We start from the raw sequence: 13421 nt of genomic DNA on the forward strand, positions 1-13421 counted from the left end.
ATAAGAGAGTGGGAAACAGGTATATATTTGCACAGTAGTGGAATAGAGAACTAGTGGACTCTTTCGAAGAAGTGTTAGTTCACACATACTCCTTTGTTTTCCCTTCCAGCATTCTCATTTAATCTCTTCCTGTCTTTTGTAACTTGCAGTCATTTTCCATTTCAGCTTTGGAACAACCAGTGCCACTCTCCAAATATGACCCCCACTGCCATTGCTCATAGCATCTCTATCTGAGAATACTTGGAAGTAATCTACATCCTCTAAGTAAGTGGTTTTCAATCTCCCTCATGTCATGTCCCTGTAGTACAGTTCCTCATATTATGGAGACTTCCAACCACAAAATGTTTTTCATTGTAACTGTAATTTGACTACTGTTATGAGCCATAATGTAAGTACCTTATATATAGAATATCTGATATGTGACCCCTGAGAAAGCATCATTTAATCCCTGAGGGGGTCATTATTCACAGGTTGAGAATTACTATGCTAAGCCCTACATACATGTCTGTTTCTTTCACCTTACCAGTGTACTGGGTCCTAATATACTTTTGAGTCTTCCCTCAGCAGGATCCTCTTAGTCTTGTTTATGCACCTCTGTCTTAATATTGACCAATATTATTATAGTCTCATCAAAATCAACTTACAACTAATTGAGTCAAATCTCTTGTGTTTTTGTTTCTGAAGGAGTGAGAAGCTAATAAAACCTTTAAGACATACAAAATATTATTTAATTTTAAAACTTACTTTACATCCCAATTGCATTCCCTTCCTTCCTCCTATCCCAGTTCCTCCTTCCCACCTCAGGTCCTCCTTTCTTCTGAGAAAGGAGGAGGCCTACCATGGATGTCAACCCACCTTAGTATATCAAGTTATAGTAGGAAAAGGTGCTTCTCCTTCTATTATGGCTAGGCAAGATAGCCCAGTTAGGGGAAAGGGTCCAAGACAGGCAACAGAGTCAGATACAACCCCTGCTCTTGCTGTTAGGGATTCCACATGAAGACCAAGATGCATAGCTGTTACATATGTGTTGAAGGTTTAGGTCTATACCATGCATATTTTCTGTTTGGATGTTCAGTCTCTGTGGTCACTTATGAATCTAGATTAGTTTATTCTGTATGCTTTCTTGTGGCATCTTTGACCTCTCTGGCTCTTTCAATCCATCATCCTCCTCTTCAATAGTATTCTTCAAACTCTGCCTAACCTTTGGCTGTGGATCTCAGCATGTGTTTCACTAAGTTGCTTGGTGAAAGCCTCTCAGATGAGAATGACACTAAGTACCTGTCTTCAAATGTAGCAGAATACCATTAATAATGTCAGGAATAGTCTGGCTCCCTCTCTCTTATGGTGTGAGTCTTAGGCAAAGACATTAGCTTAGCTATGTTCACAGCAGCTTTATTTGTAATATTCACACATGAAATATTATTCAACTATTTAAAATAATGACCTCATGAAAAATTGCAGATAAATGTATGAAACTAGAAGACGTCATCCTGAGTGAGGTCACCCATCATAGAAAAACAAATATGGTATGTACTCACTTATAAGTGGATATTAGATATAAAGTACAGGACAACCATGCTACAATTATCAGACCCAACGAAGTTAAGTAACAAGCAGGACCAAATGGAAGACTCATAAAACTCATTGAGAAGTAGAAATATAAACAAGATGGGGGGGGGTATTGGGAAAAGGGAGCTGGGTTGGGGAGGGTTGAGAGTGTGTGAAGCATTGGTGATCCTGTATGAAGATGTCAATGAGAGAGGTTATAGGCAGAGAAACTGGAATGGGTTGTGGGGCATCTTTGGGACAAACAAGTAACCAAGAACAATAGAAAATCCCAGACATCCTTGGGTTGATCCTACCTAAGACTTTTAGCAAGGAAGATATGGAACATGAAACAGCTGTCTTTTATAACCATAAAAGTCTTCCAATGGAAAAACTGGTACAACCCATGACAAAACCTTAGGCCCATAAATTTATTAAATATTTAAATCATTTTATGCATTCCATTTCAATCTTCCAACATCAGAAATATTCCTGAAAGGATTTATGTCTCACTTATCCATTTACAAAATGAAGCCTTCAATACATACTTGTTAATATTTATTAAATTGAAGATGGGATTTTTTTCTTACATGTATATTTGTAATATCTTATCTTACCTTCTCTGATAATTTAAATATTATGTTACATATGTCTTTATTAAACCTTAACCTGAAATTAGAAAAAATTGTTACTATTATGCAATCAAATACACCAGTTTTGTCTCCTTTATATGGGTTGAGTGGAAACAAGGTGATTTCTTTACTTAAATATATATATATATATATATATATGAATACATATATGAATACATATATGAATATATATGAATATAAATATGTATATATACATATATATATTCAGAGTATTTAAAATAGGTCATAAAGTCCTCACTTATGCTGAAGAAGGCACCAACATTCAAATGTGAACTTTTCTACTGTAAAAAAGACAAACATTTTTGTTTTCACTATTACTATAGAAAAACATAAGTCTAATGCTCAGTGAAATAAATCTTTATGCACTCTTTAGAAGTTAGTGCATATCCACACTTTTTCTACAGAAACTAAAACATCGCTGGCTAATGAATTTCATACGCCTGAGTGAAGATTATAGCAAAAAGCCAAAATCTCTGTTACAGGATCCTCGGCACCAACTATAGGTAGACATTTCTTTAGGTTGAAAAAATTATTCATCAAAACAAAGTGTTTAAATTATATCTTTGTATTAGTAGTAAAATTAACTTTTTTGAGTGATGTCTGTTTTGTGGTAAATTTAACATTTATACTGAAAAAAAAATCAGAATTGAAGTTCCTACTGATTATATGAAACACTGTGCTTCTTAGAACACTACATGCAATCAGTTTATTTCTGGAAAGACTTTTTAAATCAATATTTGTATATGTTCATATCTTAAAACTAATAAGAATATTCCAGAGGTGTCCATAGATGTCCCTGATAATATACTCCATTGTCTTCATAGTAGTTGCCTAGCATATGGTATATAAATGAGATTTTGACTGTCAAAATTCCTTAATTGGTACTTCCTTCTTGACTGATTTAACTGCTGAAACAATTAAGGCAGCTTTTCTCCTCCATCTCACACTTTCTATCAAGTGATTTATTGCTACAAACAGTTTTAGTGTGAAAAGTTTTCTAATATATGTGATGAATTAGGCCTATATAAAGCATCTCCCTCAAAATACCATTGTTAGAATCAGTGTAAGGCGTGTAAGACAGGGGATGATGAAAGGCGTAGAGGGAAGGGTGTTCTCTGTAGGTCTATGGAGTTGTTTCTCATGATGAGTCTTTTTGGCTATGCAGGTCAGTTCATCCCTGCATGGTTTATATGAAGAAAAACTTGCATCAGTAGATAGAGGCAGACAGGGAAAATAGGATGACCTAAAATCCATCTCTAATTCAAGTAATCCTTGTTGTTTGCTTCATTGCAACATTGTGTATTTTATCAAACTAGACACACAAATCTCCATTATCTCAAAAGTACACCCATAATGTTAAGTAGAAATCATTTGTAACTTGAATGTAATTTTAGATGCAAATGTGTAGGAGTGGAAATTAGAATCCAGTTTTACACAATATGCAATAATATAGGCAAAATTATAGTGTATTATCAGCAATTCCCATATCTTCCTATTGGGAGTTTTCCCCAATTTGCTGATTACTTACAACTCTTGTAAACGTAAGATTCTTATCTGAATATTTAAGCTTCAATTTTAGAAAAACAATCAATATATTTTTCCAAAATTAAAACTATATTCTAAAATGTTGTTAGTTAGCAAATAAAAAAAGCTCCAACAAAAAAGCACATAATTAAATGTATTATGTCTGTTACTAGTTTCATTTCCCGAAACTCAACAATTTACATTTATTTGATGATAGATTTTCCTTTGTAAGAGACTTTAAAGTCTAGGCCCTGGACTTAAGTTTACCTGACTCAGGCTTACAAATTGCTCTTAGTATAAATACTTCTCAGAAAAATATCAATTCAATGAGGATGACAATGTCTCTTCTCTTCAGTAATATATGATAGTCTAGGATGTATACATATATATGTATATATAGTATACATATTGAATATACATGTTAGATTTATACTACAAATACAATTCAATATATCATCTGAATGAATGTATAACCAGCAAAGTATTTGAAGAGCAAATTACAAGGTTAGGAATGTAATTTGTGCAAAAAATGCTGATGGAGACCTATTAACATTTCTATAGAAACACAAAGTGAAATTCATTTTATTGAACAAAAATATATTATCCTCTAGTGCTGAAAAAAACACAGAGAAATTACAGTATTTGAAAGAAAGCAAAACTTCATTTTTTCTTTTCTCATTACATAACTGATCAGAAATATGTGCTTCTCTAAAATGGAATTGAAATACACAGTGCTTTTACTTGTGTCAAAAATTTACAGATAAGAATAGAGGAAAATATTAATATTTTAAATACATAACAAACATCCTTACCTACTCCTAAAAAGTTTGATGTTTACATATTATAAAATGAAAAGCTGAGGAAGTTTGACATCAAGAGTATATGCACAAAATACATATATATTAGATCATGTCTGTAAAGATGGAAGTTCATGGGAAGGTTCTATGTTTCTTTACATGGTTGGGACTTGCCATATATTTACATTTCATCACCATATCAAGTAGAGGCCATCGTTTTTCTATTTTGATCATCTAGAAGACTTTAAGAACACAAATAAATGTAAAAGTGCCAAGAAAAACAGGATAGAAGTGAAGGAAGAAGAAAAGTAGAAGAGTGACACAGAGGGTGGGAGGAAGAAAGTCAAAGAAGATGAAAAATGAAAGAAAAAAGAAATGGAAGAAGTAAGAAATGAAGGAAAAATAGATCCGTGCTATAATACCTCACATCTTTTATTTGCCTTAGACAACCCTTGCTCAGTCATTTTTGCAAATATAAAATATCTCCTCTAGAAGATTTTTATATAGAACAAATTCATTTTTGTTATACTGTACTACAGTATCCATTTTAACATAAATATAATAGCATATACACACTTATATTTGTTGTAGCCTGACAATATCAGGAAATTATGGTGAATGCTGAGAGCAAGTTTCTATTTTATTTGCTTGCTAAGAAGCTGTAACTCAAGTAATGGTATGGCTATATGATAAAAGCATATAGAGAGAATAGAAAAGTCATTTAAATCTTATAACAATAAGACTAATATGATGTTTAAGATAAATTCAAGTGCTGACATCCACAAAAAGGTGTGATGGCTCCCAGATGTAATTTCGGTTTTTGGAAAACTGAGACAGGGTTGGCTCATGTTTGAAGCCTCCTTAGTGGGTTGCAAGGAAGCCCTGAGTATAGTTACACACACACACACACACACACACACACACACACACACACAGAGAGAGAGGGGGGGTGGCCAGAGAGACAGAGACAGAGAGACAGAGACAGACAGTGACAGATACAGAGACAGAGAGACAGAGACAATAAACAGAGACAGAGAGAGACTGAGACTGAGTAAGACAGAAAGAAGAAGATAAAAGTCAAAATTGTATGAGATGCTTTTCTTATTATAAACATCTCGTATTTGCCTAAAGCCAACTGAATTATGTCAAAACAGAAAAGCAGGAAGACTGGCAGTAGTTATAAAATACCTTTGTTAATTTTGCTGAGAATAAAATCATATTGGTTCTTTCTCATTACCTAAAACTATCAATATGACATAGAAAATTTCTGTATCTCATAACATTTACTGATGTTCAATCAGTAGGCAGTGGGTGTTATTATGGTGTTAACAGGATGCTGGACCAAGTGACATCTTACAGTTTACTTTATAAACAGTGATACTTTCATAAGCAGAGTACATTAATGGTGAATGGCCATTTGAACAGGAAATTATTCAATGTCTGGAAGCTATTGTTGAAACACAACACTGATATATCTTCAAATATTGCATACAAACCACTGTAATGATCCTTTTCTATAGCTCTTGAAACTCAAACAGGAAAATGGGGCAGTAGTGAAAACAGGAATGATAAAGAACATCTTCATGCCTTTTTATTTTCTTCAACACTAACAGGTACCTTCCTGCGTGTTCGCACTAATGGCTAAGGAGCAGCTTCTGTTGTCCAATAGAGAAACAAACATGACAGAAGGGGAAAATGGAATACTGAGGACATCACACATAAGGTTGCATCAGGTAACTTAAAAAGGCTATGTCAAGGTTTCCCTTACAAGAGAGTATAACAAAACTGTTTTCATTACTCAAGATTCTTGAAGTTTAAGAGTTTGAGAGAAAATCAAACTGAACTTTGTACATTAGTGATGAATGAAAAAATGCAAAGAAAGGGTAATAATACACATTTCTTCTTCACTGACCAAGAGTGAAATGAACATTTATGTGGCAATCCAGATGTTCAGTATAGTGTCACCTGATCCAGCAGGGGACGGTGCTAAAAATAGCTGGCTGGCCCTGTACTATAGCATTAAACTTTTAACATGTGATTATTGAAGTAGGTTTAACAGTAATTAGAGTCGATTAACATTTCATGATTATTCTTATTGAGAGGGCCCTTGTGAAAAGGATGTTTGGTCTTACCCGCAGCTTCGATTAGGACATGGGATTAGCATAATAAATTGAGAAGAGCGAAGACAATGGAAAGAGAAATACAATGTCACTGAATCCATTCAAAGAGCCAACTGCTTCCCCTTTTAAAATGTACACAGTAAGGTAAGTGATAAAGTGTGTCCCAGGAATTCTTTATAGTGCTAGCATAGATGCAATATAGTCATTACAATGTCCCATCCCCAATACCCATCACAAATCTGCACTGAGATTTGTACCAAGTTTATTCTCCACTAGAACAATCCTCTTTCAGGTTGGATGTATCTGGTTTTGTCTTCTGTGTATTCATCTATCGTTTTATAAAATAATCTATTCTCCACCTCCTTTTGAATTTGGAGTTCCAAATTTTCTAGTTGGAGTTTCTTGGGTTTCTATTCACTATAGAAGCCAACTTGCACAGACTAAAGTGATCTGTTTCTTGACCTCTAAGAGTGCACTTTTGGATTCTGACTGCTGAGTTCCCAACATAACTGCAGGTGGCGCTATTGGACAGAAATCAGTATGGCTTCTCCTACACAATACAAGGATCCAATGATATGACTTGTCCAGAGGTTGTAGGTCCCTATCAACACAGCAGCATCTTCTCACAGTGTGCATTTAGCTACTTTATTTAACACATGAGTTTCCCAGTAATATAAACTGCTATACTATGCTACCCAAGGGAAGAATTGACAATCATGTATTAAACTTGCCATAGAGCTCTGTGTAGGTTCACATCACACAGTAATATCCAGATCCAAAGAATGTGGCCATCTGAGGAGTTATGCTGGTTAGGGATATTTGATCACATTTTATCTGAAAAATCTGAACTAACTCTTTCTCTTTCTCTGTCTCTCTCCCTCCTTCCCTCGCTCCCTCCCTCCCTCTCTCTCTCTTTCTCTCTCTCCCTCCCTCCTTCCCTCTCTCTTTTTCTCTTTTCTCCCTCCCCTGATGTACTTGAAGTAAGAAGGTTAAAATCCTCCATAAAATCTTATCTTGCTGTTTTGTTCTTTCTTTGTAGAGTCAAAATACGTCATGCTCTCTAACTATACACACAATGCATCGCAAGCATGATTCATATCTAAAACCATACCAACATCTTAATTACATAATCATGAAATTGCACTCTATATTTTTGGTATTTCACACCATATACTTTAAAATACTCAGATGCGCTGCTAGAAAACCCTGAGTCTGAAAACGGTAAGGAGTCAAAAGGAGAATGAGGCAATCAGGAATCAACCAGGAGAGGCTGCTTTTGACCAAGAACCCCTGGATGTATTTTCTAATGCAAAAGCACAAAAGCCAGAGTTTCGGATGTTTTGCCTCAAGAACAGAAGGCAGGGCTTTCAGTCCTCATAGTGGAAAGAAAGAGAAAGGACAAACAGAAAGAGAGAAAAGTGGATCTGAAACAAAAAAAAGGGATGGAGTCAATATTTTTTCTTTATCTGATTTATTCATTCATAAAACTGTTACAAGTAACTTGCATCTGCTGTGATCTGGAATGCACTGCGAAAAAACATTACTGAGAATTCACAGGAATAATTACAAGACCTTTCCAAACAGACATTATATAGCACCTTCTCAACCTCAGAAAAATGAAAAGGTGTTTTAAAGTATTTATGCAAGCACATTTGACCTTCTAACTGCCGCTAATAAGGTGGGCCGAATGGCATTCCATAGTCATGGTTCCTAATTGAGATGCTAATTTTCATTCTATTAAGTATGATACTTTCAGATGTTAAACTAAGAGTTTAAATGAACAGAAACAAATCACTTTGGAAACAACCTGACTTGCTCTAGGCATAATCTGATAATCCCTGGTATATTGAACCAGTGTAGCCTTTAAGAGAAAAAAAAAATATTTAGCTGTAGTTCACTTTTGACAAATTATTTGTCACAAAGTTAATTAAGTATACACAAACATGAAGCCAGTAATATAACCCCTATTATGTTATTTATACTACTATAAAATCTAAAAGTTACTAATTAAATATAAACAACATTGAAATATTCATGAGCTAGTCTATAAATCAATATAAGATAACATGATGAGACGGTGATTTGCTGAAACTAAATAACCATTTAAAACACATACAGAATGTCAACAGTAGCATGGTCTCCAATTCAATATGCTCAGTCCAGTACGTGGAACATGATGACTTCATTCCTGGATTAGTTTTAGTTTAATTTTCTAAGTTTTCAGAAATTGAAGCTTCAAGACTGTGTCATATGGTTCAAGGTCTTTATCTAATAAGGAAAGGTTATTTGCTTATTTGGTGACCCTATTATTTTCTCATTAACCCAAATCTATTTAAAAGCAAAATAATTTGTTGACTCAATGGAAAATAAACATGCAAGTAAATCTACTTAGAAAACTCAGGAAGTAATGTAGCTATTAAACTTATAATTATGTAGATATACAATAGTCACTGCATTGTTTGAGCATATAATCCTAGTAAATGAACATAGTAAAATACTCTCTGAGTATCTAATAATGTAAAAAAGAAACAGGAGGAGATGAGAATGAGGAGACAGAAAACATGAGAAGAAGGAGAGGGACATACTTAGAATATTCAGAAATATGTGAGTTCCCGAAGGACTTAGATTTTTGACTTGTGTATTTGTAACCAACATTAAGGTAGATCATATGCACTTTATCTGTAACTTCTAGTCAAGGTATTTGAACAACAAGTTGTCAATGGTAAAACTGTTTTGACAAACGTAGATATAGAACTTAAATATTTCCAATGTAATAGGCCAGGCTACAAGAGCAACTTTAGGATGAAGTTCAAGGGTACCGATGAAGGACTGCAAAGCAGAATGCCGATGTGCCATTTTAGTCACTAGCTTCTACCAACTATGATTAAAGATGAGCAGTTAATAGCAAACAGAAGAAATATAAAACAGCAGACTAAAAAAAAAATCAAGGAAATACGATTCTAAAGGTTGTTTATTCCATATTTTTAGTCCCTTCTTCATTATACCCTGTCTTCTGAATTCGATGAGTCATAATGGTGCCCTTAAAAGTATTAATTAAATATTTTAAATTATAGGTCATATTAACTTTCAGCTAAGTTTTCAATAATTATTATGGGGAAAGGTATGTTAATGCTAGCATAATGCCCATTGACATAACCCTTTATAACCCATCCTTGTGAAATGTAAGCAGTGACTCTGCAGTCATTTGTTCCACTTAAGTAGCCTATGTATATATAATAATTAGGGCAATATTTTACAGTCAGCTACAAGAAGCATGGAAAATGCTCACTCCTGATTGTATCCTCTTTATCTGTTAAGTTTTAAATCCACAGAGCTCAAACCATGACTATGAAAACAAAAAACACCTCAGTTCAGATCCACAGTTCAAGTGAAAAAAGCCAAGTGAAATTTTGTAGGCCTAAAATCACAGTCCTGGGGTGTGGATATTTGACCTCCTATATAAATGGTAGACACCAAGTACAGAGAGACTTAGTCTAAAAGAATGAGGTTTAGAGTGATATTGGAGTTGAGAACCCAGCCCCCTCTGGGCCCTAAAAGATGTCAGGATTGGGTATATACATCTGCATACACACATGTTCATACTTGACACAAAAGTAATTTTGTTGAGAACATTTCATTTCAACTCTAAATCACACAACAAATTCTAACATAATAAGGAAAAATAGCTTATTAGATTAAACTGACTTCATTTACAATGGAATTTGTTAATAGTACTTTTAGTAGGTGAAGAAAGATAAAAATAAATAGATCTGTCATATATCTGATATATATCATCATAGATCTATATTTTGCCTCCAAAATGAATAAATGATTTTCTTCATGAAATTTTTTATAGTAAATACTTTTGACTATTTTAAATATGCTTGTCACACTTTAGAAAGATCTTTGTACTATGTTAAAAATTAACACTGGACATAGAGTGAATAGCCATCATGAGGCATACTTTTGAGAAGAAAATATTTTCATGTGTGTCATAAATCACTTCTGTGGTTATGTGTTTACAGAAACCTGCTGCCTTACTATAAAAGTACATCCAAAGAGAAAAGGCTTTACTATTCTTGTGACAGGTCGTCAAAGTCACATTACTTTTGTTCATTAAAGTACATTCTTCAGTCCTTAGCCTTCTCTTGAAAAACTGATGTGTTTTGCTTTAAGTAATAAACTAAGCAACTCCATTGTGTCAACATGTTGACCAGGTGGCCAGAAGGATAACATGACAACTTTCAAAAGGCATTTCCTACTCCTTCATATTTATAAGCTATTTTTTTTTCATTTTTCTTCAAATGGTTGCAAATGAGCATGAATGGAAAATATCCATGAAAAACATGTGACTTTAGCTCTATCCTGCAAAATATGGCTAAAGATTTATACATCTTAGTCATTTAAGGTATAGCTAATATATGACTATTCACATTAAAGATAATTAATAGTCTTGTGACATATAAATTACTATGTAATATATAATTAATAAGGTATTGTTAAAGCCTAGGACTTTACACACACATACACACATACACACACACACACTGGCTTAAGTAACAAATTATTGGCAATACTTCAGTTTTAAAGGACCTTCCTGTATACTCGCATGGTACTTGAAAAGAAAAAAATAAATGGTTGAATTATGGAATTTTACTTTCCATTTTTCCCCATGGAATAGATTTTTTTCTTCACATACTCTAATTATGGATTCCCCTTAGTTCTAGAGAATGATGACGGTGCCTTCTAAAATGTCCTGAGGATATCAGTTCTTGATTTTCAGCTCATAAATTCAACATATTTACAACATAAGATCTTCCATTTGTTTTTAATTTTAATATGTTGTCTTCAAATTTGTATATGAGAATTATTAGAATTAACATGACTAGGAAGCAGAATGTCGACAACTTTTGACTAATAATGATTTTTTTCAAGAGATTCTCATTTTGGTCACTGGATTAAAACAAAAAGAAGACTACAACTGACATTCAGGATGAGGATTGATTATTTGAGAGAATATAATGTGGATTGTTTGTTTGTTTGTTTTGCATTAACCTTTCAGAGAAAGAGATAACACTAACAAATAGAACTGGAAGTTGGAAAGGCACAAATTCTCCCTTATGTATTGGAGATTGAGTATAGAATGACATACAGAGAGCAAATATCATGCTGATATTAAAATAGGGTGGTAAAATAAGGGAATTGTATGTTTGTGTGTGTGTGTGTGTGTGTGTGTGTGTGTGTGTGTGTGTGTAATTACCTCTGTCTCCTAGAAGATCAGTAAATTACTAGAGAAGGCAGCATGAAACACATAAACAGTATGTCCTTGACTGTTCAAAAGGTTGAAATAGATTTTAGATGTATATGAATTTTTCTGATGGTTTATTGGATCGTGGTGCATGAAGGCACAATGTCAATAATTTATGCAGCTATAATACTGAAAGGTAAGATCAAGTGAAAAGCAATAATTAGAGGTGAAGCATCTTTATTGGTGGTGAACCTGCTTCACATTTAGTCTACTAAAGGCGTGCCAATATTTGGAGCAGCAGAGAAATTGTTGTTTCAAAAGAATGTTGTTTGGGAGATATTCATACATGAATGTAGAAAACTTATATAATTTTCACCTCTTCCTCTTCCTCATCTACCTTCCCCTTTCTTATTTTCTTTTGTACTTACTACTTCTTTTCTGTAATTATTGTTATACACACACATTATACACACACATATGAAACTAAGTGTCTTTGGTGGTGCTCATATGTACAGTTCTTTGATGCTAGCCTATAAATTGACTCATTTTTATTGAATATTTATTTATTTTTGAATAAACTAGTTTTTTTCTCAGCAAACATTAGCTACCTTTTTACTGCTAATATATAAATGGTGCCTTTAAAAATTACCCTGATACCTTTTGTGATGTCCCTTGGTGTCCTTGTTATAAAGATCTTATTTAGGCAACCATATTGTTGAGTTTTCATGGATGCAGCTTCTCTGCAATTAGAAAGAGGAAATTTAAATTATTTTGGGACTTTATCTTTTTATTGGATATTTTGTTTATTTACATTTCAAATGTTATACCCTTTTCCGGTTTCCCCCCTTGAAACCTCCTATCTCATTCACTGTCCCCCTGTTTCAACAAAGGTGTTTCCCCACCCACCCTCACCTACCTCCCTGCCCTTGCATTCACCTACAATAGGGCATTGATTTTCAGAGGACCAAGGACCTCTCCTCCCATTGATGCCCAAAAAGGCCATCTTCTGCTACATATACAGCTGGAGCTATGGGTACCATCATGTATACTCCTTGGTTGGTGGTTTAGCACCTGGGATCTCTGGGGGGGGTGTCTGGTTGGTTGATATTGTTGTTCTTTCTATGGGGTTGCAAACCCCTTCAGCTTCTTCGCTTCTTTCTCTAACTTCTGCATCGGGGACCCCATGCTCACTCCAATGGTAAAACTGCTTAAAATAAAGAAAACTACTGACAACAAATATTGGCCAAGAGTAAAGAAAAGGGAATCACAAGTTTCTCATCTTCATAGTAAGTTATAGTTTATAAATGTTGTTGCTTCTGTGGCAAATAGTGAGGTAATGCCAGTATCTTTAAGTTTCTAGGAGAACATATGAACCATACTTCAGGTCTCATCTTCAAAAACAAATTACTACATAAATAATATAGAGTACTTGTTTATGTATAGGTAATTATCAGGTGGTTCAACCTTATATTACATCTCAGCAGGTATGAATGACAGATGAGAGTGCAGCTACTATGTCTGATACATTATGGAT

Source organism: Arvicanthis niloticus, chromosome 19 (genome assembly GCF_011762505.2).
Source record: "Arvicanthis niloticus isolate mArvNil1 chromosome 19, mArvNil1.pat.X, whole genome shotgun sequence".
NCBI lineage: Eukaryota > Metazoa > Chordata > Mammalia > Rodentia > Muridae > Arvicanthis > Arvicanthis niloticus.